The sequence below is a fragment of the Amaranthus tricolor genome, chromosome 4, assembly GCF_026212465.1.
Source record: "Amaranthus tricolor cultivar Red isolate AtriRed21 chromosome 4, ASM2621246v1, whole genome shotgun sequence".
NCBI lineage: Eukaryota > Viridiplantae > Streptophyta > Magnoliopsida > Caryophyllales > Amaranthaceae > Amaranthus > Amaranthus tricolor.
Window position 1 is genome coordinate 33146297 of NC_080050.1, and position 24214 is coordinate 33170510.

The 24214-nt window shown below is 47.8% G+C and overlaps 36 non-coding genes across 36 annotated transcripts; all 36 read left to right on the plus strand.

Annotated features, from left to right (window-relative positions):
* The first annotated feature begins 252 nt into the window (after positions 1–252).
* LOC130812220 (5S ribosomal RNA) lies at positions 253–371 on the plus strand. Its single transcript, XR_009041820.1, has one exon. It is a non-coding gene; the product is annotated as a 5S ribosomal RNA (ribosomal RNA).
* A 561-nt stretch (positions 372–932) lies between these two features.
* LOC130812221 (5S ribosomal RNA) lies at positions 933–1051 on the plus strand. The gene has a single exon (XR_009041821.1). It is a non-coding gene; the product is annotated as a 5S ribosomal RNA (ribosomal RNA).
* A 561-nt stretch (positions 1052–1612) lies between these two features.
* LOC130812222 (5S ribosomal RNA) lies at positions 1613–1731 on the plus strand. The gene has a single exon (XR_009041822.1). It is a non-coding gene; the product is annotated as a 5S ribosomal RNA (ribosomal RNA).
* Positions 1732–2291: 560 nt separating this feature from the next.
* On the plus strand, positions 2292–2410 carry LOC130812224 (5S ribosomal RNA). The gene has a single exon (XR_009041824.1). It is a non-coding gene; the product is annotated as a 5S ribosomal RNA (ribosomal RNA).
* Positions 2411–2971: 561 nt separating this feature from the next.
* Positions 2972–3090, plus strand: LOC130812225 (5S ribosomal RNA). Its single transcript, XR_009041825.1, has one exon. It is a non-coding gene; the product is annotated as a 5S ribosomal RNA (ribosomal RNA).
* Positions 3091–3650: 560 nt separating this feature from the next.
* LOC130812226 (5S ribosomal RNA) lies at positions 3651–3769 on the plus strand. The gene has a single exon (XR_009041826.1). It is a non-coding gene; the product is annotated as a 5S ribosomal RNA (ribosomal RNA).
* A 561-nt stretch (positions 3770–4330) lies between these two features.
* LOC130812227 (5S ribosomal RNA) lies at positions 4331–4449 on the plus strand. Its single transcript, XR_009041827.1, has one exon. It is a non-coding gene; the product is annotated as a 5S ribosomal RNA (ribosomal RNA).
* Positions 4450–5008: 559 nt separating this feature from the next.
* LOC130812228 (5S ribosomal RNA) lies at positions 5009–5127 on the plus strand. Its single transcript, XR_009041828.1, has one exon. It is a non-coding gene; the product is annotated as a 5S ribosomal RNA (ribosomal RNA).
* Positions 5128–5687: 560 nt separating this feature from the next.
* Positions 5688–5806, plus strand: LOC130812230 (5S ribosomal RNA). The gene has a single exon (XR_009041829.1). It is a non-coding gene; the product is annotated as a 5S ribosomal RNA (ribosomal RNA).
* A 560-nt stretch (positions 5807–6366) lies between these two features.
* Positions 6367–6485, plus strand: LOC130812231 (5S ribosomal RNA). Its single transcript, XR_009041830.1, has one exon. It is a non-coding gene; the product is annotated as a 5S ribosomal RNA (ribosomal RNA).
* A 560-nt stretch (positions 6486–7045) lies between these two features.
* LOC130812232 (5S ribosomal RNA) lies at positions 7046–7164 on the plus strand. The gene has a single exon (XR_009041831.1). It is a non-coding gene; the product is annotated as a 5S ribosomal RNA (ribosomal RNA).
* Positions 7165–7724: 560 nt separating this feature from the next.
* On the plus strand, positions 7725–7843 carry LOC130812233 (5S ribosomal RNA). Its single transcript, XR_009041832.1, has one exon. It is a non-coding gene; the product is annotated as a 5S ribosomal RNA (ribosomal RNA).
* Positions 7844–8403: 560 nt separating this feature from the next.
* LOC130812234 (5S ribosomal RNA) lies at positions 8404–8522 on the plus strand. Its single transcript, XR_009041833.1, has one exon. It is a non-coding gene; the product is annotated as a 5S ribosomal RNA (ribosomal RNA).
* A 561-nt stretch (positions 8523–9083) lies between these two features.
* On the plus strand, positions 9084–9202 carry LOC130812236 (5S ribosomal RNA). The gene has a single exon (XR_009041835.1). It is a non-coding gene; the product is annotated as a 5S ribosomal RNA (ribosomal RNA).
* A 561-nt stretch (positions 9203–9763) lies between these two features.
* Positions 9764–9882, plus strand: LOC130812237 (5S ribosomal RNA). Its single transcript, XR_009041836.1, has one exon. It is a non-coding gene; the product is annotated as a 5S ribosomal RNA (ribosomal RNA).
* Positions 9883–10443: 561 nt separating this feature from the next.
* Positions 10444–10562, plus strand: LOC130812238 (5S ribosomal RNA). Its single transcript, XR_009041837.1, has one exon. It is a non-coding gene; the product is annotated as a 5S ribosomal RNA (ribosomal RNA).
* Positions 10563–11123: 561 nt separating this feature from the next.
* Positions 11124–11242, plus strand: LOC130812239 (5S ribosomal RNA). Its single transcript, XR_009041838.1, has one exon. It is a non-coding gene; the product is annotated as a 5S ribosomal RNA (ribosomal RNA).
* A 559-nt stretch (positions 11243–11801) lies between these two features.
* LOC130812240 (5S ribosomal RNA) lies at positions 11802–11920 on the plus strand. Its single transcript, XR_009041839.1, has one exon. It is a non-coding gene; the product is annotated as a 5S ribosomal RNA (ribosomal RNA).
* A 561-nt stretch (positions 11921–12481) lies between these two features.
* Positions 12482–12600, plus strand: LOC130812241 (5S ribosomal RNA). Its single transcript, XR_009041840.1, has one exon. It is a non-coding gene; the product is annotated as a 5S ribosomal RNA (ribosomal RNA).
* A 561-nt stretch (positions 12601–13161) lies between these two features.
* Positions 13162–13280, plus strand: LOC130812242 (5S ribosomal RNA). Its single transcript, XR_009041841.1, has one exon. It is a non-coding gene; the product is annotated as a 5S ribosomal RNA (ribosomal RNA).
* Positions 13281–13842: 562 nt separating this feature from the next.
* Positions 13843–13961, plus strand: LOC130812243 (5S ribosomal RNA). The gene has a single exon (XR_009041842.1). It is a non-coding gene; the product is annotated as a 5S ribosomal RNA (ribosomal RNA).
* A 559-nt stretch (positions 13962–14520) lies between these two features.
* On the plus strand, positions 14521–14639 carry LOC130812244 (5S ribosomal RNA). Its single transcript, XR_009041843.1, has one exon. It is a non-coding gene; the product is annotated as a 5S ribosomal RNA (ribosomal RNA).
* Positions 14640–15199: 560 nt separating this feature from the next.
* Positions 15200–15318, plus strand: LOC130812246 (5S ribosomal RNA). The gene has a single exon (XR_009041844.1). It is a non-coding gene; the product is annotated as a 5S ribosomal RNA (ribosomal RNA).
* A 561-nt stretch (positions 15319–15879) lies between these two features.
* LOC130812248 (5S ribosomal RNA) lies at positions 15880–15998 on the plus strand. The gene has a single exon (XR_009041846.1). It is a non-coding gene; the product is annotated as a 5S ribosomal RNA (ribosomal RNA).
* Positions 15999–16558: 560 nt separating this feature from the next.
* Positions 16559–16677, plus strand: LOC130812249 (5S ribosomal RNA). The gene has a single exon (XR_009041847.1). It is a non-coding gene; the product is annotated as a 5S ribosomal RNA (ribosomal RNA).
* Positions 16678–17236: 559 nt separating this feature from the next.
* Positions 17237–17355, plus strand: LOC130811710 (5S ribosomal RNA). Its single transcript, XR_009041338.1, has one exon. It is a non-coding gene; the product is annotated as a 5S ribosomal RNA (ribosomal RNA).
* Positions 17356–17916: 561 nt separating this feature from the next.
* Positions 17917–18035, plus strand: LOC130812250 (5S ribosomal RNA). Its single transcript, XR_009041848.1, has one exon. It is a non-coding gene; the product is annotated as a 5S ribosomal RNA (ribosomal RNA).
* Positions 18036–18595: 560 nt separating this feature from the next.
* On the plus strand, positions 18596–18714 carry LOC130812251 (5S ribosomal RNA). The gene has a single exon (XR_009041849.1). It is a non-coding gene; the product is annotated as a 5S ribosomal RNA (ribosomal RNA).
* Positions 18715–19275: 561 nt separating this feature from the next.
* LOC130812252 (5S ribosomal RNA) lies at positions 19276–19394 on the plus strand. Its single transcript, XR_009041850.1, has one exon. It is a non-coding gene; the product is annotated as a 5S ribosomal RNA (ribosomal RNA).
* Positions 19395–19956: 562 nt separating this feature from the next.
* LOC130812253 (5S ribosomal RNA) lies at positions 19957–20075 on the plus strand. Its single transcript, XR_009041851.1, has one exon. It is a non-coding gene; the product is annotated as a 5S ribosomal RNA (ribosomal RNA).
* A 561-nt stretch (positions 20076–20636) lies between these two features.
* Positions 20637–20755, plus strand: LOC130812254 (5S ribosomal RNA). Its single transcript, XR_009041852.1, has one exon. It is a non-coding gene; the product is annotated as a 5S ribosomal RNA (ribosomal RNA).
* Positions 20756–21317: 562 nt separating this feature from the next.
* On the plus strand, positions 21318–21436 carry LOC130812255 (5S ribosomal RNA). Its single transcript, XR_009041853.1, has one exon. It is a non-coding gene; the product is annotated as a 5S ribosomal RNA (ribosomal RNA).
* Positions 21437–21997: 561 nt separating this feature from the next.
* LOC130812256 (5S ribosomal RNA) lies at positions 21998–22116 on the plus strand. The gene has a single exon (XR_009041854.1). It is a non-coding gene; the product is annotated as a 5S ribosomal RNA (ribosomal RNA).
* A 561-nt stretch (positions 22117–22677) lies between these two features.
* LOC130812257 (5S ribosomal RNA) lies at positions 22678–22796 on the plus strand. The gene has a single exon (XR_009041855.1). It is a non-coding gene; the product is annotated as a 5S ribosomal RNA (ribosomal RNA).
* A 561-nt stretch (positions 22797–23357) lies between these two features.
* On the plus strand, positions 23358–23476 carry LOC130812259 (5S ribosomal RNA). Its single transcript, XR_009041857.1, has one exon. It is a non-coding gene; the product is annotated as a 5S ribosomal RNA (ribosomal RNA).
* Positions 23477–24038: 562 nt separating this feature from the next.
* On the plus strand, positions 24039–24157 carry LOC130812260 (5S ribosomal RNA). Its single transcript, XR_009041858.1, has one exon. It is a non-coding gene; the product is annotated as a 5S ribosomal RNA (ribosomal RNA).
* Positions 24158–24214: the final 57 nt, after the last annotated feature.

Genomic DNA, 24214 nt, shown 5'->3' on the forward strand with positions numbered 1-24214 from the left:
CCTCTTGATTTCCAAGTGTTGCGCGGATTTCTTAAATATTTCGTCGTTTTTTTGTTGCGAGTTCACCTGGCTTTTACAGCCGGCGGACTCTTTTGTGAATCGGACAATACCGGGAGGGTGAAAAACAGTATTTGGGAAGAAGAAGGCTCGAAATAAGGGGTCTCGGTTGCGAATTTACGAGCTTCGGAATGCTCTGGTTTTTTACTTTTGGGCGGCAACGCGCATGTAATCAAATTGTTACGGTGATTGAACGGGTGCGATCATACCAGCACTAATGCACCGGATCCCATCAGAACTCCGCAGTTAAGCGTGCTTGGGCGAGAGTAGTACTAGGATGGGTGACCTCCTGGGAAGTCCTCGTGTTGCACCCCTTTTTCCGTTCTTTTTTTTTTTTTTTAATTTTTTTTTTTTTTTTTTTGTTTCCGCTGCACTTGAGCAAGAGCCATTTCAGTGATTATGGTAATATAATCCTTGGAAGTAATTTTATTTATAAAAATATAACTCGCAACCGGGCCCCGGCCTCGAATTCACGGGCACTCGAAAGGTAGGACCCGTTGAGGCGGGTCGATGCGCATGCGAACGAATTGTTCGAAAGAGGCGTGCATCGGTGCGTTCGCGTAAGCGGAAATTGCACCGGATCCCGTCGGAACTCCCCGCGGAAGCGTGCCCGGCGTGGATGGCCTCTTGATTTCCAAGTGTTGCGCGGATTTCTTAAATATTTCGTCGTTTTTTTGTTGCGAGTTCACCTGGCTTTTACAGCCGGCGGACTCTTTTGTGAATCGGACAATACCGGGAGGGTGAAAAACAGTATTTGGGAAGAAGAAGGCTCGAAATAAGGGGTCTCGGTTGCGAATTTACGAGCTTCGGAATGCTCTGGTTTTTTACTTTTGGGCGGCAACGCGCATGTAATCAAATTGTTACGGTGATTGAACGGGTGCGATCATACCAGCACTAATGCACCGGATCCCATCAGAACTCCGCAGTTAAGCGTGCTTGGGCGAGAGTAGTACTAGGATGGGTGACCTCCTGGGAAGTCCTCGTGTTGCACCCCTTTTTCCGTTCTTTTTTTTTTTTTTTAATTTTTTTTTTTTTTTTTTTGTTTCCGCTGCACTTGAGCAAGAGCCATTTCAGTGATTATGGTAATATAATCCTTGGAAGTAATTTTATTTATAAAAATATAACTCGCAACCGGGCCCCGGCCTCGAATTCACGGGCACTCGAAAGGTAGGACCCGTTGAGGCGGGTCGATGCGCATGCGAACGAATTGTTCGAAAGAGGCGTGCATCGGTGCGTTCGCGTAAGCGGAAATTGCACCGGATCCCGTCGGAACTCCCCGCGGAAGCGTGCCCGGCGTGGATGGCCTCTTGATTTCCAAGTGTTGCGCGGATTTCTTAAATATTTCGTCGTTTTTTTGTTGCGAGTTCACCTGGCTTTTACAGCCGGCGGACTCTTTTGTGAATCGGACAATACCGGGAGGGTGAAAAACAGTATTTGGGAAGAAGAAGGCTCGAAATAAGGGGTCTCGGTTGCGAATTTACGAGCTTCGGAATGCTCTGGTTTTTTACTTTTGGGCGGCAACGCGCATGTAATCAAATTGTTACGGTGATTGAACGGGTGCGATCATACCAGCACTAATGCACCGGATCCCATCAGAACTCCGCAGTTAAGCGTGCTTGGGCGAGAGTAGTACTAGGATGGGTGACCTCCTGGGAAGTCCTCGTGTTGCACCCCTTTTTCCGTTCTTTTTTTTTTTTTTTAATTTTTTTTTTTTTTTTTTGTTTCCGCTGCACTTGAGCAAGAGCCATTTCAGTGATTATGGTAATATAATCCTTGGAAGTAATTTTATTTATAAAAATATAACTCGCAACCGGGCCCCGGCCTCGAATTCACGGGCACTCGAAAGGTAGGACCCGTTGAGGCGGGTCGATGCGCATGCGAACGAATTGTTCGAAAGAGGCGTGCATCGGTGCGTTCGCGTAAGCGGAAATTGCACCGGATCCCGTCGGAACTCCCCGCGGAAGCGTGCCCGGCGTGGATGGCCTCTTGATTTCCAAGTGTTGCGCGGATTTCTTAAATATTTCGTCGTTTTTTTGTTGCGAGTTCACCTGGCTTTTACAGCCGGCGGACTCTTTTGTGAATCGGACAATACCGGGAGGGTGAAAAACAGTATTTGGGAAGAAGAAGGCTCGAAATAAGGGGTCTCGGTTGCGAATTTACGAGCTTCGGAATGCTCTGGTTTTTTACTTTTGGGCGGCAACGCGCATGTAATCAAATTGTTACGGTGATTGAACGGGTGCGATCATACCAGCACTAATGCACCGGATCCCATCAGAACTCCGCAGTTAAGCGTGCTTGGGCGAGAGTAGTACTAGGATGGGTGACCTCCTGGGAAGTCCTCGTGTTGCACCCCTTTTTCCGTTCTTTTTTTTTTTTTTTAATTTTTTTTTTTTTTTTTTTGTTTCCGCTGCACTTGAGCAAGAGCCATTTCAGTGATTATGGTAATATAATCCTTGGAAGTAATTTTATTTATAAAAATATAACTCGCAACCGGGCCCCGGCCTCGAATTCACGGGCACTCGAAAGGTAGGACCCGTTGAGGCGGGTCGATGCGCATGCGAACGAATTGTTCGAAAGAGGCGTGCATCGGTGCGTTCGCGTAAGCGGAAATTGCACCGGATCCCGTCGGAACTCCCCGCGGAAGCGTGCCCGGCGTGGATGGCCTCTTGATTTCCAAGTGTTGCGCGGATTTCTTAAATATTTCGTCGTTTTTTTGTTGCGAGTTCACCTGGCTTTTACAGCCGGCGGACTCTTTTGTGAATCGGACAATACCGGGAGGGTGAAAAACAGTATTTGGGAAGAAGAAGGCTCGAAATAAGGGGTCTCGGTTGCGAATTTACGAGCTTCGGAATGCTCTGGTTTTTTACTTTTGGGCGGCAACGCGCATGTAATCAAATTGTTACGGTGATTGAACGGGTGCGATCATACCAGCACTAATGCACCGGATCCCATCAGAACTCCGCAGTTAAGCGTGCTTGGGCGAGAGTAGTACTAGGATGGGTGACCTCCTGGGAAGTCCTCGTGTTGCACCCCTTTTTCCGTTCTTTTTTTTTTTTTTTAATTTTTTTTTTTTTTTTTTGTTTCCGCTGCACTTGAGCAAGAGCCATTTCAGTGATTATGGTAATATAATCCTTGGAAGTAATTTTATTTATAAAAATATAACTCGCAACCGGGCCCCGGCCTCGAATTCACGGGCACTCGAAAGGTAGGACCCGTTGAGGCGGGTCGATGCGCATGCGAACGAATTGTTCGAAAGAGGCGTGCATCGGTGCGTTCGCGTAAGCGGAAATTGCACCGGATCCCGTCGGAACTCCCCGCGGAAGCGTGCCCGGCGTGGATGGCCTCTTGATTTCCAAGTGTTGCGCGGATTTCTTAAATATTTCGTCGTTTTTTTGTTGCGAGTTCACCTGGCTTTTACAGCCGGCGGACTCTTTTGTGAATCGGACAATACCGGGAGGGTGAAAAACAGTATTTGGGAAGAAGAAGGCTCGAAATAAGGGGTCTCGGTTGCGAATTTACGAGCTTCGGAATGCTCTGGTTTTTTACTTTTGGGCGGCAACGCGCATGTAATCAAATTGTTACGGTGATTGAACGGGTGCGATCATACCAGCACTAATGCACCGGATCCCATCAGAACTCCGCAGTTAAGCGTGCTTGGGCGAGAGTAGTACTAGGATGGGTGACCTCCTGGGAAGTCCTCGTGTTGCACCCCTTTTTCCGTTCTTTTTTTTTTTTTTTAATTTTTTTTTTTTTTTTTTTGTTTCCGCTGCACTTGAGCAAGAGCCATTTCAGTGATTATGGTAATATAATCCTTGGAAGTAATTTTATTTATAAAAATATAACTCGCAACCGGGCCCCGGCCTCGAATTCACGGGCACTCGAAAGGTAGGACCCGTTGAGGCGGGTCGATGCGCATGCGAACGAATTGTTCGAAAGAGGCGTGCATCGGTGCGTTCGCGTAAGCGGAAATTGCACCGGATCCCGTCGGAACTCCCCGCGGAAGCGTGCCCGGCGTGGATGGCCTCTTGATTTCCAAGTGTTGCGCGGATTTCTTAAATATTTCGTCGTTTTTTTGTTGCGAGTTCACCTGGCTTTTACAGCCGGCGGACTCTTTTGTGAATCGGACAATACCGGGAGGGTGAAAAACAGTATTTGGGAAGAAGAAGGCTCGAAATAAGGGGTCTCGGTTGCGAATTTACGAGCTTCGGAATGCTCTGGTTTTTTACTTTTGGGCGGCAACGCGCATGTAATCAAATTGTTACGGTGATTGAACGGGTGCGATCATACCAGCACTAATGCACCGGATCCCATCAGAACTCCGCAGTTAAGCGTGCTTGGGCGAGAGTAGTACTAGGATGGGTGACCTCCTGGGAAGTCCTCGTGTTGCACCCCTTTTTCCGTTCTTTTTTTTTTTTTTTAATTTTTTTTTTTTTTTTTGTTTCCGCTGCACTTGAGCAAGAGCCATTTCAGTGATTATGGTAATATAATCCTTGGAAGTAATTTTATTTATAAAAATATAACTCGCAACCGGGCCCCGGCCTCGAATTCACGGGCACTCGAAAGGTAGGACCCGTTGAGGCGGGTCGATGCGCATGCGAACGAATTGTTCGAAAGAGGCGTGCATCGGTGCGTTCGCGTAAGCGGAAATTGCACCGGATCCCGTCGGAACTCCCCGCGGAAGCGTGCCCGGCGTGGATGGCCTCTTGATTTCCAAGTGTTGCGCGGATTTCTTAAATATTTCGTCGTTTTTTTGTTGCGAGTTCACCTGGCTTTTACAGCCGGCGGACTCTTTTGTGAATCGGACAATACCGGGAGGGTGAAAAACAGTATTTGGGAAGAAGAAGGCTCGAAATATGGGGTCTCGGTTGCGAATTTACGAGCTTCGGAATGCTCTGGTTTTTTACTTTTGGGCGGCAACGCGCATGTAATCAAATTGTTACGGTGATTGAACGGGTGCGATCATACCAGCACTAATGCACCGGATCCCATCAGAACTCCGCAGTTAAGCGTGCTTGGGCGAGAGTAGTACTAGGATGGGTGACCTCCTGGGAAGTCCTCGTGTTGCACCCCTTTTTCCGTTCTTTTTTTTTTTTTTTAATTTTTTTTTTTTTTTTTTGTTTCCGCTGCACTTGAGCAAGAGCCATTTCAGTGATTATGGTAATATAATCCTTGGAAGTAATTTTATTTATAAAAATATAACTCGCAACCGGGCCCCGGCCTCGAATTCACGGGCACTCGAAAGGTAGGACCCGTTGAGGCGGGTCGATGCGCATGCGAACGAATTGTTCGAAAGAGGCGTGCATCGGTGCGTTCGCGTAAGCGGAAATTGCACCGGATCCCGTCGGAACTCCCCGCGGAAGCGTGCCCGGCGTGGATGGCCTCTTGATTTCCAAGTGTTGCGCGGATTTCTTAAATATTTCGTCGTTTTTTTGTTGCGAGTTCACCTGGCTTTTACAGCCGGCGGACTCTTTTGTGAATCGGACAATACCGGGAGGGTGAAAAACAGTATTTGGGAAGAAGAAGGCTCGAAATAAGGGGTCTCGGTTGCGAATTTACGAGCTTCGGAATGCTCTGGTTTTTTACTTTTGGGCGGCAACGCGCATGTAATCAAATTGTTACGGTGATTGAACGGGTGCGATCATACCAGCACTAATGCACCGGATCCCATCAGAACTCCGCAGTTAAGCGTGCTTGGGCGAGAGTAGTACTAGGATGGGTGACCTCCTGGGAAGTCCTCGTGTTGCACCCCTTTTTCCGTTCTTTTTTTTTTTTTTTAATTTTTTTTTTTTTTTTTTGTTTCCGCTGCACTTGAGCAAGAGCCATTTCAGTGATTATGGTAATATAATCCTTGGAAGTAATTTTATTTATAAAAATATAACTCGCAACCGGGCCCCGGCCTCGAATTCACGGGCACTCGAAAGGTAGGACCCGTTGAGGCGGGTCGATGCGCATGCGAACGAATTGTTCGAAAGAGGCGTGCATCGGTGCGTTCGCGTAAGCGGAAATTGCACCGGATCCCGTCGGAACTCCCCGCGGAAGCGTGCCCGGCGTGGATGGCCTCTTGATTTCCAAGTGTTGCGCGGATTTCTTAAATATTTCGTCGTTTTTTTGTTGCGAGTTCACCTGGCTTTTACAGCCGGCGGACTCTTTTGTGAATCGGACAATACCGGGAGGGTGAAAAACAGTATTTGGGAAGAAGAAGGCTCGAAATAAGGGGTCTCGGTTGCGAATTTACGAGCTTCGGAATGCTCTGGTTTTTTACTTTTGGGCGGCAACGCGCATGTAATCAAATTGTTACGGTGATTGAACGGGTGCGATCATACCAGCACTAATGCACCGGATCCCATCAGAACTCCGCAGTTAAGCGTGCTTGGGCGAGAGTAGTACTAGGATGGGTGACCTCCTGGGAAGTCCTCGTGTTGCACCCCTTTTTCCGTTCTTTTTTTTTTTTTTTAATTTTTTTTTTTTTTTTTTGTTTCCGCTGCACTTGAGCAAGAGCCATTTCAGTGATTATGGTAATATAATCCTTGGAAGTAATTTTATTTATAAAAATATAACTCGCAACCGGGCCCCGGCCTCGAATTCACGGGCACTCGAAAGGTAGGACCCGTTGAGGCGGGTCGATGCGCATGCGAACGAATTGTTCGAAAGAGGCGTGCATCGGTGCGTTCGCGTAAGCGGAAATTGCACCGGATCCCGTCGGAACTCCCCGCGGAAGCGTGCCCGGCGTGGATGGCCTCTTGATTTCCAAGTGTTGCGCGGATTTCTTAAATATTTCGTCGTTTTTTTGTTGCGAGTTCACCTGGCTTTTACAGCCGGCGGACTCTTTTGTGAATCGGACAATACCGGGAGGGTGAAAAACAGTATTTGGGAAGAAGAAGGCTCGAAATAAGGGGTCTCGGTTGCGAATTTACGAGCTTCGGAATGCTCTGGTTTTTTACTTTTGGGCGGCAACGCGCATGTAATCAAATTGTTACGGTGATTGAACGGGTGCGATCATACCAGCACTAATGCACCGGATCCCATCAGAACTCCGCAGTTAAGCGTGCTTGGGCGAGAGTAGTACTAGGATGGGTGACCTCCTGGGAAGTCCTCGTGTTGCACCCCTTTTTCCGTTCTTTTTTTTTTTTTTAATTTTTTTTTTTTTTTTTTTGTTTCCGCTGCACTTGAGCAAGAGCCATTTCAGTGATTATGGTAATATAATCCTTGGAAGTAATTTTATTTATAAAAATATAACTCGCAACCGGGCCCCGGCCTCGAATTCACGGGCACTCGAAAGGTAGGACCCGTTGAGGCGGGTCGATGCGCATGCGAACGAATTGTTCGAAAGAGGCGTGCATCGGTGCGTTCGCGTAAGCGGAAATTGCACCGGATCCCGTCGGAACTCCCCGCGGAAGCGTGCCCGGCGTGGATGGCCTCTTGATTTCCAAGTGTTGCGCGGATTTCTTAAATATTTCGTCGTTTTTTTGTTGCGAGTTCACCTGGCTTTTACAGCCGGCGGACTCTTTTGTGAATCGGACAATACCGGGAGGGTGAAAAACAGTATTTGGGAAGAAGAAGGCTCGAAATATGGGGTCTCGGTTGCGAATTTACGAGCTTCGGAATGCTCTGGTTTTTTACTTTTGGGCGGCAACGCGCATGTAATCAAATTGTTACGGTGATTGAACGGGTGCGATCATACCAGCACTAATGCACCGGATCCCATCAGAACTCCGCAGTTAAGCGTGCTTGGGCGAGAGTAGTACTAGGATGGGTGACCTCCTGGGAAGTCCTCGTGTTGCACCCCTTTTTCCGTTCTTTTTTTTTTTTTTTAATTTTTTTTTTTTTTTTTTGTTTCCGCTGCACTTGAGCAAGAGCCATTTCAGTGATTATGGTAATATAATCCTTGGAAGTAATTTTATTTATAAAAATATAACTCGCAACCGGGCCCCGGCCTCGAATTCACGGGCACTCGAAAGGTAGGACCCGTTGAGGCGGGTCGATGCGCATGCGAACGAATTGTTCGAAAGAGGCGTGCATCGGTGCGTTCGCGTAAGCGGAAATTGCACCGGATCCCGTCGGAACTCCCCGCGGAAGCGTGCCCGGCGTGGATGGCCTCTTGATTTCCAAGTGTTGCGCGGATTTCTTAAATATTTCGTCGTTTTTTTGTTGCGAGTTCACCTGGCTTTTACAGCCGGCGGACTCTTTTGTGAATCGGACAATACCGGGAGGGTGAAAAACAGTATTTGGGAAGAAGAAGGCTCGAAATAAGGGGTCTCGGTTGCGAATTTACGAGCTTCGGAATGCTCTGGTTTTTTACTTTTGGGCGGCAACGCGCATGTAATCAAATTGTTACGGTGATTGAACGGGTGCGATCATACCAGCACTAATGCACCGGATCCCATCAGAACTCCGCAGTTAAGCGTGCTTGGGCGAGAGTAGTACTAGGATGGGTGACCTCCTGGGAAGTCCTCGTGTTGCACCCCTTTTTCCGTTCTTTTTTTTTTTTTTAATTTTTTTTTTTTTTTTTTTTGTTTCCGCTGCACTTGAGCAAGAGCCATTTCAGTGATTATGGTAATATAATCCTTGGAAGTAATTTTATTTATAAAAATATAACTCGCAACCGGGCCCCGGCCTCGAATTCACGGGCACTCGAAAGGTAGGACCCGTTGAGGCGGGTCGATGCGCATGCGAACGAATTGTTCGAAAGAGGCGTGCATCGGTGCGTTCGCGTAAGCGGAAATTGCACCGGATCCCGTCGGAACTCCCCGCGGAAGCGTGCCCGGCGTGGATGGCCTCTTGATTTCCAAGTGTTGCGCGGATTTCTTAAATATTTCGTCGTTTTTTTGTTGCGAGTTCACCTGGCTTTTACAGCCGGCGGACTCTTTTGTGAATCGGACAATACCGGGAGGGTGAAAAACAGTATTTGGGAAGAAGAAGGCTCGAAATAAGGGGTCTCGGTTGCGAATTTACGAGCTTCGGAATGCTCTGGTTTTTTACTTTTGGGCGGTAACGCGCATGTAATCAAATTGTTACGGTGATTGAACGGGTGCGATCATACCAGCACTAATGCACCGGATCCCATCAGAACTCCGCAGTTAAGCGTGCTTGGGCGAGAGTAGTACTAGGATGGGTGACCTCCTGGGAAGTCCTCGTGTTGCACCCCTTTTTCCGTTCTTTTTTTTTTTTTTTAATTTTTTTTTTTTTTTTTTTGTTTCCGCTGCACTTGAGCAAGAGCCATTTCAGTGATTATGGTAATATAATCCTTGGAAGTAATTTTATTTATAAAAATATAACTCGCAACCGGGCCCCGGCCTCGAATTCACGGGCACTCGAAAGGTAGGACCCGTTGAGGCGGGTCGATGCGCATGCGAACGAATTGTTCGAAAGAGGCGTGCATCGGTGCGTTCGCGTAAGCGGAAATTGCACCGGATCCCGTCGGAACTCCCCGCGGAAGCGTGCCCGGCGTGGATGGCCTCTTGATTTCCAAGTGTTGCGCGGATTTCTTAAATATTTCGTCGTTTTTTTGTTGCGAGTTCACCTGGCTTTTACAGCCGGCGGACTCTTTTGTGAATCGGACAATACCGGGAGGGTGAAAAACAGTATTTGGGAAGAAGAAGGCTCGAAATAAGGGGTCTCGGTTGCGAATTTACGAGCTTCGGAATGCTCTGGTTTTTTACTTTTGGGCGGCAACGCGCATGTAATCAAATTGTTACGGTGATTGAACGGGTGCGATCATACCAGCACTAATGCACCGGATCCCATCAGAACTCCGCAGTTAAGCGTGCTTGGGCGAGAGTAGTACTAGGATGGGTGACCTCCTGGGAAGTCCTCGTGTTGCACCCCTTTTTCCGTTCTTTTTTTTTTTTTTTAATTTTTTTTTTTTTTTTTTTGTTTCCGCTGCACTTGAGCAAGAGCCATTTCAGTGATTATGGTAATATAATCCTTGGAAGTAATTTTATTTATAAAAATATAACTCGCAACCGGGCCCCGGCCTCGAATTCACGGGCACTCGAAAGGTAGGACCCGTTGAGGCGGGTCGATGCGCATGCGAACGAATTGTTCGAAAGAGGCGTGCATCGGTGCGTTCGCGTAAGCGGAAATTGCACCGGATCCCGTCGGAACTCCCCGCGGAAGCGTGCCCGGCGTGGATGGCCTCTTGATTTCCAAGTGTTGCGCGGATTTCTTAAATATTTCGTCGTTTTTTTGTTGCGAGTTCACCTGGCTTTTACAGCCGGCGGACTCTTTTGTGAATCGGACAATACCGGGAGGGTGAAAAACAGTATTTGGGAAGAAGAAGGCTCGAAATAAGGGGTCTCGGTTGCGAATTTACGAGCTTCGGAATGCTCTGGTTTTTTACTTTTGGGCGGCAACGCGCATGTAATCAAATTGTTACGGTGATTGAACGGGTGCGATCATACCAGCACTAATGCACCGGATCCCATCAGAACTCCGCAGTTAAGCGTGCTTGGGCGAGAGTAGTACTAGGATGGGTGACCTCCTGGGAAGTCCTCGTGTTGCACCCCTTTTTCCGTTCTTTTTTTTTTTTTTTAATTTTTTTTTTTTTTTTTTTGTTTCCGCTGCACTTGAGCAAGAGCCATTTCAGTGATTATGGTAATATAATCCTTGGAAGTAATTTTATTTATAAAAATATAACTCGCAACCGGGCCCCGGCCTCGAATTCACGGGCACTCGAAAGGTAGGACCCGTTGAGGCGGGTCGATGCGCATGCGAACGAATTGTTCGAAAGAGGCGTGCATCGGTGCGTTCGCGTAAGCGGAAATTGCACCGGATCCCGTCGGAACTCCCCGCGGAAGCGTGCCCGGCGTGGATGGCCTCTTGATTTCCAAGTGTTGCGCGGATTTCTTAAATATTTCGTCGTTTTTTTGTTGCGAGTTCACCTGGCTTTTACAGCCGGCGGACTCTTTTGTGAATCGGACAATACCGGGAGGGTGAAAAACAGTATTTGGGAAGAAGAAGGCTCGAAATAAGGGGTCTCGGTTGCGAATTTACGAGCTTCGGAATGCTCTGGTTTTTTACTTTTGGGCGGCAACGCGCATGTAATCAAATTGTTACGGTGATTGAACGGGTGCGATCATACCAGCACTAATGCACCGGATCCCATCAGAACTCCGCAGTTAAGCGTGCTTGGGCGAGAGTAGTACTAGGATGGGTGACCTCCTGGGAAGTCCTCGTGTTGCACCCCTTTTTCCGTTCTTTTTTTTTTTTTAATTTTTTTTTTTTTTTTTTTGTTTCCGCTGCACTTGAGCAAGAGCCATTTCAGTGATTATGGTAATATAATCCTTGGAAGTAATTTTATTTATAAAAATATAACTCGCAACCGGGCCCCGGCCTCGAATTCACGGGCACTCGAAAGGTAGGACCCGTTGAGGCGGGTCGATGCGCATGCGAACGAATTGTTCGAAAGAGGCGTGCATCGGTGCGTTCGCGTAAGCGGAAATTGCACCGGATCCCGTCGGAACTCCCCGCGGAAGCGTGCCCGGCGTGGATGGCCTCTTGATTTCCAAGTGTTGCGCGGATTTCTTAAATATTTCGTCGTTTTTTTGTTGCGAGTTCACCTGGCTTTTACAGCCGGCGGACTCTTTTGTGAATCGGACAATACCGGGAGGGTGAAAAACAGTATTTGGGAAGAAGAAGGCTCGAAATAAGGGGTCTCGGTTGCGAATTTACGAGCTTCGGAATGCTCTGGTTTTTTACTTTTGGGCGGCAACGCGCATGTAATCAAATTGTTACGGTGATTGAACGGGTGCGATCATACCAGCACTAATGCACCGGATCCCATCAGAACTCCGCAGTTAAGCGTGCTTGGGCGAGAGTAGTACTAGGATGGGTGACCTCCTGGGAAGTCCTCGTGTTGCACCCCTTTTTCCGTTCTTTTTTTTTTTTTTTAATTTTTTTTTTTTTTTTTTTGTTTCCGCTGCACTTGAGCAAGAGCCATTTCAGTGATTATGGTAATATAATCCTTGGAAGTAATTTTATTTATAAAAATATAACTCGCAACCGGGCCCCGGCCTCGAATTCACGGGCACTCGAAAGGTAGGACCCGTTGAGGCGGGTCGATGCGCATGCGAACGAATTGTTCGAAAGAGGCGTGCATCGGTGCGTTCGCGTAAGCGGAAATTGCACCGGATCCCGTCGGAACTCCCCGCGGAAGCGTGCCCGGCGTGGATGGCCTCTTGATTTCCAAGTGTTGCGCGGATTTCTTAAATATTTCGTCGTTTTTTTGTTGCGAGTTCACCTGGCTTTTACAGCCGGCGGACTCTTTTGTGAATCGGACAATACCGGGAGGGTGAAAAACAGTATTTGGGAAGAAGAAGGCTCGAAATAAGGGGTCTCGGTTGCGAATTTACGAGCTTCGGAATGCTCTGGTTTTTTACTTTTGGGCGGCAACGCGCATGTAATCAAATTGTTACGGTGATTGAACGGGTGCGATCATACCAGCACTAATGCACCGGATCCCATCAGAACTCCGCAGTTAAGCGTGCTTGGGCGAGAGTAGTACTAGGATGGGTGACCTCCTGGGAAGTCCTCGTGTTGCACCCCTTTTTCCGTTCTTTTTTTTTTTTTTTAATTTTTTTTTTTTTTTTTTTGTTTCCGCTGCACTTGAGCAAGAGCCATTTCAGTGATTATGGTAATATAATCCTTGGAAGTAATTTTATTTATAAAAATATAACTCGCAACCGGGCCCCGGCCTCGAATTCACGGGCACTCGAAAGGTAGGACCCGTTGAGGCGGGTCGATGCGCATGCGAACGAATTGTTCGAAAGAGGCGTGCATCGGTGCGTTCGCGTAAGCGGAAATTGCACCGGATCCCGTCGGAACTCCCCGCGGAAGCGTGCCCGGCGTGGATGGCCTCTTGATTTCCAAGTGTTGCGCGGATTTCTTAAATATTTCGTCGTTTTTTTGTTGCGAGTTCACCTGGCTTTTACAGCCGGCGGACTCTTTTGTGAATCGGACAATACCGGGAGGGTGAAAAACAGTATTTGGGAAGAAGAAGGCTCGAAATAAGGGGTCTCGGTTGCGAATTTACGAGCTTCGGAATGCTCTGGTTTTTTACTTTTGGGCGGCAACGCGCATGTAATCAAATTGTTACGGTGATTGAACGGGTGCGATCATACCAGCACTAATGCACCGGATCCCATCAGAACTCCGCAGTTAAGCGTGCTTGGGCGAGAGTAGTACTAGGATGGGTGACCTCCTGGGAAGTCCTCGTGTTGCACCCCTTTTTCCGTTCTTTTTTTTTTTTTTTAATTTTTTTTTTTTTTTTTTTTGTTTCCGCTGCACTTGAGCAAGAGCCATTTCAGTGATTATGGTAATATAATCCTTGGAAGTAATTTTATTTATAAAAATATAACTCGCAACCGGGCCCCGGCCTCGAATTCACGGGCACTCGAAAGGTAGGACCCGTTGAGGCGGGTCGATGCGCATGCGAACGAATTGTTCGAAAGAGGCGTGCATCGGTGCGTTCGCGTAAGCGGAAATTGCACCGGATCCCGTCGGAACTCCCCGCGGAAGCGTGCCCGGCGTGGATGGCCTCTTGATTTCCAAGTGTTGCGCGGATTTCTTAAATATTTCGTCGTTTTTTTGTTGCGAGTTCACCTGGCTTTTACAGCCGGCGGACTCTTTTGTGAATCGGACAATACCGGGAGGGTGAAAAACAGTATTTGGGAAGAAGAAGGCTCGAAATAAGGGGTCTCGGTTGCGAATTTACGAGCTTCGGAATGCTCTGGTTTTTTACTTTTGGGCGGCAACGCGCATGTAATCAAATTGTTACGGTGATTGAACGGGTGCGATCATACCAGCACTAATGCACCGGATCCCATCAGAACTCCGCAGTTAAGCGTGCTTGGGCGAGAGTAGTACTAGGATGGGTGACCTCCTGGGAAGTCCTCGTGTTGCACCCCTTTTTCCGTTCTTTTTTTTTTTTTAATTTTTTTTTTTTTTTTTTTGTTTCCGCTGCACTTGAGCAAGAGCCATTTCAGTGATTATGGTAATATAATCCTTGGAAGTAATTTTATTTATAAAAATATAACTCGCAACCGGGCCCCGGCCTCGAATTCACGGGCACTCGAAAGGTAGGACCCGTTGAGGCGGGTCGATGCGCATGCGAACGAATTGTTCGAAAGAGGCGTGCATCGGTGCGTTCGCGTAAGCGGAAATTGCACCGGATCCCGTCGGAACTCCCCGCGGAAGCGTGCCCGGCGTGGATGGCCTCTTGATTTCCAAGTGTTGCGCGGATTTCTTAAATATTTCGTCGTTTTTTTGTTGCGAGTTCACCTGGCTTTTACAGCCGGCGGACTCTTTTGTGAATCGGACAATACCGGGAGGGTGAAAAACAGTATTTGGGAAGAAGAAGGCTCGAAATAAGGGGTCTCGGTTGCGAATTTACGAGCTTCGGAATGCTCTGGTTTTTTACTTTTGGGCGGCAACGCGCATGTAATCAAATTGTTACGGTGATTGAACGGGTGCGATCATACCAGCACTAATGCACCGGATCCCATCAGAACTCCGCAGTTAAGCGTGCTTGGGCGAGAGTAGTACTAGGATGGGTGACCTCCTGGGAAGTCCTCGTGTTGCACCCCTTTTTCCGTTCTTTTTTTTTTTTTTAATTTTTTTTTTTTTTTTTTTGTTTCCGCTGCACTTGAGCAAGAGCCATTTCAGTGATTATGGTAATATAATCCTTGGAAGTAATTTTATTTATAAAAATATAACTCGCAACCGGGCCCCGGCCTCGAATTCACGGGCACTCGAAAGGTAGGACCCGTTGAGGCGGGTCGATGCGCATGCGAACGAATTGTTCGAAAGAGGCGTGCATCGGTGCGTTCGCGTAAGCGGAAATTGCACCGGATCCCGTCGGAACTCCCCGCGGAAGCGTGCCCGGCGTGGATGGCCTCTTGATTTCCAAGTGTTGCGCGGATTTCTTAAATATTTCGTCGTTTTTTTGTTGCGAGTTCACCTGGCTTTTACAGCCGGCGGACTCTTTTGTGAATCGGACAATACCGGGAGGGTGAAAAACAGTATTTGGGAAGAAGAAGGCTCGAAATAAGGGGTCTCGGTTGCGAATTTACGAGCTTCGGAATGCTCTGGTTTTTTACTTTTGGGCGGCAACGCGCATGTAATCAAATTGTTACGGTGATTGAACGGGTGCGATCATACCAGCACTAATGCACCGGATCCCATCAGAACTCCGCAGTTAAGCGTGCTTGGGCGAGAGTAGTACTAGGATGGGTGACCTCCTGGGAAGTCCTCGTGTTGCACCCCTTTTTCCGTTCTTTTTTTTTTTTTTTAATTTTTTTTTTTTTTTTTTTGTTTCCGCTGCACTTGAGCAAGAGCCATTTCAGTGATTATGGTAATATAATCCTTGGAAGTAATTTTATTTATAAAAATATAACTCGCAACCGGGCCCCGGCCTCGAATTCACGGGCACTCGAAAGGTAGGACCCGTTGAGGCGGGTCGATGCGCATGCGAACGAATTGTTCGAAAGAGGCGTGCATCGGTGCGTTCGCGTAAGCGGAAATTGCACCGGATCCCGTCGGAACTCCCCGCGGAAGCGTGCCCGGCGTGGATGGCCTCTTGATTTCCAAGTGTTGCGCGGATTTCTTAAATATTTCGTCGTTTTTTTGTTGCGAGTTCACCTGGCTTTTACAGCCGGCGGACTCTTTTGTGAATCGGACAATACCGGGAGGGTGAAAAACAGTATTTGGGAAGAAGAAGGCTCGAAATAAGGGGTCTCGGTTGCGAATTTACGAGCTTCGGAATGCTCTGGTTTTTTACTTTTGGGCGGCAACGCGCATGTAATCAAATTGTTACGGTGATTGAACGGGTGCGATCATACCAGCACTAATGCACCGGATCCCATCAGAACTCCGCAGTTAAGCGTGCTTGGGCGAGAGTAGTACTAGGATGGGTGACCTCCTGGGAAGTCCTCGTGTTGCACCCCTTTTTCCGTTCTTTTTTTTTTTTTTAATTTTTTTTTTTTTTTTTTTGTTTCCGCTGCACTTGAGCAAGAGCCATTTCAGTGATTATGGTAATATAATCCTTGGAAGTAATTTTATTTATAAAAATATAACTCGCAACCGGGCCCCGGCCTCGAATTCACGGGCACTCGAAAGGTAGGACCCGTTGAGGCGGGTCGATGCGCATGCGAACGAATTGTTCGAAAGAGGCGTGCATCGGTGCGTTCGCGTAAGCGGAAATTGCACCGGATCCCGTCGGAACTCCCCGCGGAAGCGTGCCCGGCGTGGATGGCCTCTTGATTTCCAAGTGTTGCGCGGATTTCTTAAATATTTCGTCGTTTTTTTGTTGCGAGTTCACCTGGCTTTTACAGCCGGCGGACTCTTTTGTGAATCGGACAATACCGGGAGGGTGAAAAACAGTATTTGGGAAGAAGAAGGCTCGAAATAAGGGGTCTCGGTTGCGAATTTACGAGCTTCGGAATGCTCTGGTTTTTTACTTTTGGGCGGCAACGCGCATGTAATCAAATTGTTACGGTGATTGAACGGGTGCGATCATACCAGCACTAATGCACCGGATCCCATCAGAACTCCGCAGTTAAGCGTGCTTGGGCGAGAGTAGTACTAGGATGGGTGACCTCCTGGGAAGTCCTCGTGTTGCACCCCTTTTTCCGTTCTTTTTTTTTTTTTAATTTTTTTTTTTTTTTTTTTGTTTCCGCTGCACTTGAGCAAGAGCCATTTCAGTGATTATGGTAATATAATCCTTGGAAGTAATTTTATTTATAAAAATATAACTCGCAACCGGGCCCCGGCCTCGAATTCACGGGCACTCGAAAGGTAGGACCCGTTGAGGCGGGTCGATGCGCATGCGAACGAATTGTTCGAAAGAGGCGTGCATCGGTGCGTTCGCGTAAGCGGAAATTGCACCGGATCCCGTCGGAACTCCCCGCGGAAGCGTGCCCGGCGTGGATGGCCTCTTGATTTCCAAGTGTTGCGCGGATTTCTTAAATATTTCGTCGTTTTTTTGTTGCGAGTTCACCTGGCTTTTACAGCCGGCGGACTCTTTTGTGAATCGGACAATACCGGGAGGGTGAAAAACAGTATTTGGGAAGAAGAAGGCTCGAAATAAGGGGTCTCGGTTGCGAATTTACGAGCTTCGGAATGCTCTGGTTTTTTACTTTTGGGCGGCAACGCGCATGTAATCAAATTGTTACGGTGATTGAACGGGTGCAATCATACCAGCACTAATGCACCGGATCCCATCAGAACTCCGCAGTTAAGCGTGCTTGGGCGAGAGTAGTACTAGGATGGGTGACCTCCTGGGAAGTCCTCGTGTTGCACCCCTTTTTCCGTTCTTTTTTTTTTTTTTTAATTTTTTTTTTTTTTTTTTTGTTTCCGCTGCACTTGAGCAAGAGCCATTTCAGTGATTATGGTAATATAATCCTTGGAAGTAATTTTATTTATAAAAATATAACTCGCAACCGGGCCCCGGCCTCGAATTCACGGGCACTCGAAAGGTAGGACCCGTTGAGGCGGGTCGATGCGCATGCGAACGAATTGTTCGAAAGAGGCGTGCATCGGTGCGTTCGCGTAAGCGGAAATTGCACCGGATCCCGTCGGAACTCCCCGCGGAAGCGTGCCCGGCGTGGATGGCCTCTTGATTTCCAAGTGTTGCGCGGATTTCTTAAATATTTCGTCGTTTTTTTGTTGCGAGTTCACCTGGCTTTTACAGCCGGCGGACTCTTTTGTGAATCGGACAATACCGGGAGGGTGAAAAACAGTATTTGGGAAGAAGAAGGCTCGAAATAAGGGGTCTCGGTTGCGAATTTACGAGCTTCGGAATGCTCTGGTTTTTTACTTTTGGGCGGCAACGCGCATGTAATCAAATTGTTACGGTGATTGAACGGGTGCGATCATACCAGCACTAATGCACCGGATCCCATCAGAACTCCGCAGTTAAGCGTGCTTGGGCGAGAGTAGTACTAGGATGGGTGACCTCCTGGGAAGTCCTCGTGTTGCACCCCTTTTTCCGTTCTTTTTTTTTTTTTTAATTTTTTTTTTTTTTTTTTTGTTTCCGCTGCACTTGAGCAAGAGCCATTTCAGTGATTATGGTAATATAATCCTTGGAAGTAATTTTATTTATAAAAATATAACTCGCAACCGGGCCCCGGCCTCGAATTCACGGGCACTCGAAAGGTAGGACCCGTTGAGGCGGGTCGATGCGCATGCGAACGAATTGTTCGAAAGAGGCGTGCATCGGTGCGTTCGCGTAAGCGGAAATTGCACCGGATCCCGTCGGAACTCCCCGCGGAAGCGTGCCCGGCGTGGATGGCCTCTTGATTTCCAAGTGTTGCGCGGATTTCTTAAATATTTCGTCGTTTTTTTGTTGCGAGTTCACCTGGCTTTTACAGCCGGCGGACTCTTTTGTGAATCGGACAATACCGGGAGGGTGAAAAACAGTATTTGGGAAGAAGAAGGCTCGAAATAAGGGGTCTCGGTTGCGAATTTACGAGCTTCGGAATGCTCTGGTTTTTTACTTTTGGGCGGCAACGCGCATGTAATCAAATTGTTACGGTGATTGAACGGGTGCGATCATACCAGCACTAATGCACCGGATCCCATCAGAACTCCGCAGTTAAGCGTGCTTGGGCGAGAGTAGTACTAGGATGGGTGACCTCCTGGGAAGTCCTCGTGTTGCACCCCTTTTTCCGTTCTTTTTTTTTTTTTTTAATTTTTTTTTTTTTTTTTTTGTTTCCGCTGCACTTGAGCAAGAGCCATTTCAGTGATTATGGTAATATAATCCTTGGAAGTAATTTTATTTATAAAAATATAACTCGCAACCGGGCCCCGGCCTCGAATTCACGGGCACTCGAAAGGTAGGACCCGTTGAGGCGGGTCGATGCGCATGCGAACGAATTGTTCGAAAGAGGCGTGCATCGGTGCGTTCGCGTAAGCGGAAATTGCACCGGATCCCGTCGGAACTCCCCGCGGAAGCGTGCCCGGCGTGGATGGCCTCTTGATTTCCAAGTGTTGCGCGGATTTCTTAAATATTTCGTCGTTTTTTTGTTGCGAGTTCACCTGGCTTTTACAGCCGGCGGACTCTTTTGTGAATCGGACAATACCGGGAGGGTGAAAAACAGTATTTGGGAAGAAGAAGGCTCGAAATAAGGGGTCTCGGTTGCGAATTTACGAGCTTCGGAATGCTCTGGTTTTTTACTTTTGGGCGGCAACGCGCATGTAATCAAATTGTTACGGTGATTGAACGGGTGCGATCATACCAGCACTAATGCACCGGATCCCATCAGAACTCCGCAGTTAAGCGTGCTTGGGCGAGAGTAGTACTAGGATGGGTGACCTCCTGGGAAGTCCTCGTGTTGCACCCCTTTTTCCGTTCTTTTTTTTTTTTTTTAATTTTTTTTTTTTTTTTTTTTGTTTCCGCTGCACTTGAGCAAGAGCCATTTCAGTGATTATGGTAATATAATCCTTGGAAGTAATTTTATTTATAAAAATATAACTCGCAACCGGGCCCCGGCCTCGAATTCACGGGCACTCGAAAGGTAGGACCCGTTGAGGCGGGTCGATGCGCATGCGAACGAATTGTTCGAAAGAGGCGTGCATCGGTGCGTTCGCGTAAGCGGAAATTGCACCGGATCCCGTCGGAACTCCCCGCGGAAGCGTGCCCGGCGTGGATGGCCTCTTGATTTCCAAGTGTTGCGCGGATTTCTTAAATATTTCGTCGTTTTTTTGTTGCGAGTTCACCTGGCTTTTACAGCCGGCGGACTCTTTTGTGAATCGGACAATACCGGGAGGGTGAAAAACAGTATTTGGGAAGAAGAAGGCTCGAAATAAGGGGTCTCGGTTGCGAATTTACGAGCTTCGGAATGCTCTGGTTTTTTACTTTTGGGCGGCAACGCGCATGTAATCAAATTGTTACGGTGATTGAACGGGTGCGATCATACCAGCACTAATGCACCGGATCCCATCAGAACTCCGCAGTTAAGCGTGCTTGGGCGAGAGTAGTACTAGGATGGGTGACCTCCTGGGAAGTCCTCGTGTTGCACCCCTTTTTCCGTTCTTTTTTTTTTTTTTTAATTTTTTTTTTTTTTTTTTTGTTTCCGCTGCACTTGAGCAAGAGCCATTTCAGTGATTATGGTAATATAATCCTTGGAAGTAATTTTATTTATAAAAATATAACTCGCAACCGGGCCCCGGCCTCGAATTCACGGGCACTCGAAAGGTAGGACCCGTTGAGGCGGGTCGATGCGCATGCGAACGAATTGTTCGAAAGAGGCGTGCATCGGTGCGTTCGCGTAAGCGGAAATTGCACCGGATCCCGTCGGAACTCCCCGCGGAAGCGTGCCCGGCGTGGATGGCCTCTTGATTTCCAAGTGTTGCGCGGATTTCTTAAATATTTCGTCGTTTTTTTGTTGCGAGTTCACCTGGCTTTTACAGCCGGCGGACTCTTTTGTGAATCGGACAATACCGGGAGGGTGAAAAACAGTATTTGGGAAGAAGAAGGCTCGAAATAAGGGGTCTCGGTTGCGAATTTACGAGCTTCGGAATGCTCTGGTTTTTTACTTTTGGGCGGCAACGCGCATGTAATCAAATTGTTACGGTGATTGAACGGGTGCGATCATACCAGCACTAATGCACCGGATCCCATCAGAACTCCGCAGTTAAGCGTGCTTGGGCGAGAGTAGTACTAGGATGGGTGACCTCCTGGGAAGTCCTCGTGTTGCACCCCTTTTTCCGTTCTTTTTTTTTTTTTTTAATTTTTTTTTTTTTTTTTTTGTTTCCGCTGCACTTGAGCAAGAGCCATTTCAGTGATTATGGTAATATAATCCTTGGAAGTAATTTTATTTATAAAAATATAACTCGCAACCGGGCCCCGGCCTCGAATTCACGGGCACTCGAAAGGTAGGACCCGTTGAGGCGGGTCGATGCGCATCGCGAACGAATTGTTCGAAAGAGGCGTGCATCGGTGCGTTCGCGTAAGCGGAAATTGCACCGGATCCCGTCGGAACTCCCCGCGGAAGCGTGCCCGGCGTGGATGGCCTCTTGATTTCCAAGTGTTGCGCGGATTTCTTAAATATTTCGTCGTTTTTTTGTTGCGAGTTCACCTGGCTTTTACAGCCGGCGGACTCTTTTGTGAATCGGACAATACCGGGAGGGTGAAAAACAGTATTTGGGAAGAAGAAGGCTCGAAATAAGGGGTCTCGGTTGCGAATTTACGAGCTTCGGAATGCTCTGGTTTTTTACTTTTGGGCGGCAACGCGCATGTAATCAAATTGTTACGGTGATTGAACGGGTGCGATCATACCAGCACTAATGCACCGGATCCCATCAGAACTCCGCAGTTAAGCGTGCTTGGGCGAGAGTAGTACTAGGATGGGTGACCTCCTGGGAAGTCCTCGTGTTGCACCCCTTTTTCCGTTCTTTTTTTTTTTTTTTAATTTTTTTTTTTTTTTTTTTGTTTCCGCTGCACTTGAGCAAGAGCCATTTCAGTGATTATGGTAATATAATCCTTGGAAGTAATTTTATTTATAAAAATATAACTCGCAACCGGGCCCCGGCCTCGAATTCACGGGCACTCGAAAGGTAGGACCCGTTGAGGCGGGTCGATGCGCATGCGAACGAATTGTTCGAAAGAGGCGTGCATCGGTGCGTTCGCGTAAGCGGAAATTGCACCGGATCCCGTCGGAACTCCCCGCGGAAGCGTGCCCGGCGTGGATGGCCTCTTGATTTCCAAGTGTTGCGCGGATTTCTTAAATATTTCGTCGTTTTTTTGTTGCGAGTTCACCTGGCTTTTACAGCCGGCGGACTCTTTTGTGAATCGGACAATACCGGGAGGGTGAAAAACAGTATTTGGGAAGAAGAAGGCTCGAAATAAGGGGTCTCGGTTGCGAATTTACGAGCTTCGGAATGCTCTGGTTTTTTACTTTTGGGCGGCAACGCGCATGTAATCAAATTGTTACGGTGATTGAACGGGTGCGATCATACCAGCACTAATGCACCGGATCCCATCAGAACTCCGCAGTTAAGCGTGCTTGGGCGAGAGTAGTACTAGGATGGGTGACCTCCTGGGAAGTCCTCGTGTTGCACCCCTTTTTCCGTTCTTTTTTTTTTTTTTTAATTTTTTTTTTTTTTTTTTTGTTTCCGCTGCACTTGAGCAAGAGCCATTTCAGTGATTATGGTAATATAATCCTTGGAAGTAATTTTATTTATAAAAATATAACTCGCAACCGGGCCCCGGCCTCGAATTCACGGGCACTCGAAAGGTAGGACCCGTTGAGGCGGGTCGATGCGCATGCGAACGAATTGTTCGAAAGAGGCGTGCATCGGTGCGTTCGCGTAAGCGGAAATTGCACCGGATCCCGTCGGAACTCCCCGCGGAAGCGTGCCCGGCGTGGATGGCCTCTTGATTTCCAAGTGTTGCGCGGATTTCTTAAATATTTCGTCGTTTTTTTGTTGCGAGTTCACCTGGCTTTTACAGCCGGCGGACTCTTTTGTGAATCGGACAATACCGGGAGGGTGAAAAACAGTATTTGGGAAGAAGAAGGCTCGAAATAAGGGGTCTCGGTTGCGAATTTACGAGCTTCGGAATGCTCTGGTTTTTTACTTTTGGGCGGCAACGCGCATGTAATCAAATTGTTACGGTGATTGAACGGGTGCGATCATACCAGCACTAATGCACCGGATCCCATCAGAACTCCGCAGTTAAGCGTGCTTGGGCGAGAGTAGTACTAGGATGGGTGACCTCCTGGGAAGTCCTCGTGTTGCACCCCTTTTTCCGTTCTTTTTTTTTTTTTTTAATTTTTTTTTTTTTTTTTTTGTTTCCGCTGCACTTGAGCAAGAGCCATTTCAGTGATTATGGTAATATAATCCTTGGAAGTAATTTTATTTATAAAAATATAACTCGCAACCGGGCCCCGGCCTCGAATTCACGGGCACTCGAAAGGTAGGACCCGTTGAGGCGGGTCGATGCGCATGCGAACGAATTGTTCGAAAGAGGCGTGCATCGGTGCGTTCGCGTAAGCGGAAATTGCACCGGATCCCGTCGGAACTCCCCGCGGAAGCGTGCCCGGCGTGGATGGCCTCTTGATTTCCAAGTGTTGCGCGGATTTCTTAAATATTTCGTCGTTTTTTTGTTGCGAGTTCACCTGGCTTTTACAGCCGGCGGACTCTTTTGTGAATCGGACAATACCGGGAGGGTGAAAAACAGTATTTGGGAAGAAGAAGGCTCGAAATAAGGGGTCTCGGTTGCGAATTTACGAGCTTCGGAATGCTCTGGTTTTTTACTTTTGGGCGGCAACGCGCATGTAATCAAATTGTTACGGTGATTGAACGGGTGCGATCATACCAGCACTAATGCACCGGATCCCATCAGAACTCCGCAGTTAAGCGTGCTTGGGCGAGAGTAGTACTAGGATGGGTGACCTCCTGGGAAGTCCTCGTGTTGCACCCCTTTTTCCGTTCTTTTTTTTTTTTTTTAATTTTTTTTTTTTTTTTTTTTGTTTCCGCTGCACTTGAGCAAGAGCCATTTCAGTGATTATGGTAATATAATCCTTGGAAGTAATTTTATTTATAAAAATATAACTCGCAACCGGGCCCCGGCCTCGAATTCACGGGCACTCGAAAGGTAGGACCCGTTGAGGCGGGTCGATGCGCATGCGAACGAATTGTTCGAAAGAGGCGTGCATCGGTGCGTTCGCGTAAGCGGAAATTGCACCGGATCCCGTCGGAACTCCCCGCGGAAGCGTGCCCGGCGTGGATGGCCTCTTGATTTCCAAGTGTTGCGCGGATTTCTTAAATATTTCGTCGTTTTTTTGTTGCGAGTTCACCTGGCTTTTACAGCCGGCGGACTCTTTTGTGAATCGGACAATACCGGGAGGGTGAAAAACAGTATTTGGGAAGAAGAAGGCTCGAAATAAGGGGTCTCGGTTGCGAATTTACGAGCTTCGGAATGCTCTGGTTTTTTACTTTTGGGCGGCAACGCGCATGTAATCAAATTGTTACGGTGATTGAACGGGTGCGATCATACCAGCACTAATGCACCGGATCCCATCAGAACTCCGCAGTTAAGCGTGCTTGGGCGAGAGTAGTACTAGGATGGGTGACCTCCTGGGAAGTCCTCGTGTTGCACCCCTTTTTCCGTTCTTTTTTTTTTTTTTTAATTTTTTTTTTTTTTTTTTTTGTTTCCGCT